A 1,920-nucleotide genomic window follows, 5' to 3' on the forward strand; every position below is an offset into this window, starting at 1 on the left:
AGCGCCGCCACATGGCTGGGAAACCCCTCCAGGGATGGGGACTCCACCACTGCTCTGGACAGGCTGGGCCAGGCCAGGACAACCCCAACGGGACAGAAATGGTTCCTCAGGGACAACCTCAGCCTCCCCTGGGGCAACTGGAGGTCGGTTCCTCTCGTCCTGTCGCTTGCTCTTGGGGAGAAGAGACTGACACATCCTCCCTCCACCCTCCTGTCAGGGAGTTGTCAGAGCCAGAAGGTCTCCCCGGAGCCTCCTTTGCTCCAGGCTCAACCCCCCCAGGTCCCTCAGCCGCTCCTCAGCGCATTGTGCTCCAGACCCTGCTCCAGCTCTGTTGCCCTTCTCTGGACATGCTCCAGTGTGCCTCTAAGTTAAGCCCCAGAGACACAACCCAGTGCTCCCAGAGCAGCAGGAGCTGGAGGAACGGCTGGGGATGGGTGCGGTGCGTGAGCAATGGGAACCATCCTCCCAGTGGCGAGGTGCCTGGCTGGGGGACCTCACCACCGACTAGTCATTAGCAAGTTGTGTTCTTTGCTTCCCAACCAGATAAAATGAAACTGCAGGTGGTTTGAGCAGCCTGTCTTTTTGTTGGGCGTTTAGTGACGCCTGGCAAAACCCAGTGAGGCTGTTTAGGAGCAGCACCAACAGAGTCGTTCACAACTAACCAGAGGCCCAGCAGGACTTGGGTATGAGTTCAGGCAGCTGAACTGGATGAGACGGGATGTGCTGCCTCTGACAGCAAGGTCAAAGGAAGGTTATTACAAGAAAACAATTTGGTTTGCAAAGAGAATTTTGGAGACTTAAAAATTCTCTCCATAAAGAATATTGTATCATGAAAAAATGAGAGCAGCCCAATGATAGATGTAGCCAAAGCACAAGCAGAAGGTGGAGAAGCCAGAGAGCCCTGGAACCAAGCGGTCCAGCGCAAAGGCTGCAATGCCCCACACAACAGAAGCAACCACAGTCCTGACAGGCCCTGAGAGCACAACAGCCTCCAGCTGCTGGAATCCTGTCACAAAAACAATGGCCAGACCTTCACCACAGCCTGACTCACTCCCTGCTCCCCAGCTTCCAACACCAGCTCAGCAGGAGAGCTCACACAACCAGAAGACGCCTGCCATTTTTTTTTTCTCTCAGATCCATGGTTGTACCCCACCCTGATGCCGTACACCACCTCAGCCGCTCACCATGACATCTGAGCCCACTGTGGCTCCTGTGGGATCCCCCACGAGGACAGGCAGATGCCAGGGTTACTCTGCCTTCTGCCAGACAGCTGCTAAACTATCACCCAGGAACTGCCTCCCATCGCCCAGCTCCTCCTCCCCAGGTTCCTCTGCAGCTCAGGACCACATCGACCCCTCTCACGCACAGCCAATGGATTAACAAATCCCTCCAGCTCCAGCACTCCAACGTGCGGGCTGCCCTCAGGGGAATAACCAGGGAAATCTCATCTTCCAGGGGCTCAACAAGGGAAAAGGGCCCAAGCTGCGTGGCAGAGAGCCAGCAGCCAGGGCTGGCTGGGGGTCAGGAAGAAGAGAAGCACAGCCCAGGCTGCTTGACAGAGCAAGGGAAGGAGACAGCTGTGCTGGAGTGTTTGTGGATTTGGGGTGAACACAGGTTCAGAGGGTCCGAGCCAGACAAAGGAGCTGGGGACCAGATACGGCAGCAGTTCATGAGGCAGTTCGAGACAGGAGCCCATGACATGTCAGCTACAGCCAGGCGGCGTGACCACAGAGAGGCACCTGGGCTCCTGGATTAACAGCGGATCATGGCACGTGCCCATGACACGGGTGTAATTTGTACAAACACATTCGGGGACTGTACGGCACTGAACACGGAGTGAAACAGTGAAAGAATAGAAGGGTTGTTGGGCAATAGACTGAGCAGCTCTTCCCCAGCTGGGAAGTGCCACAGCACACAGGC

This window comes from Buceros rhinoceros, unplaced genomic scaffold, assembly GCF_000710305.1.
Source record: "Buceros rhinoceros silvestris isolate BGI_N320 unplaced genomic scaffold, ASM71030v1 scaffold2190, whole genome shotgun sequence".
NCBI classification, from domain to species: Eukaryota; Metazoa; Chordata; class Aves; order Bucerotiformes; family Bucerotidae; genus Buceros; species Buceros rhinoceros.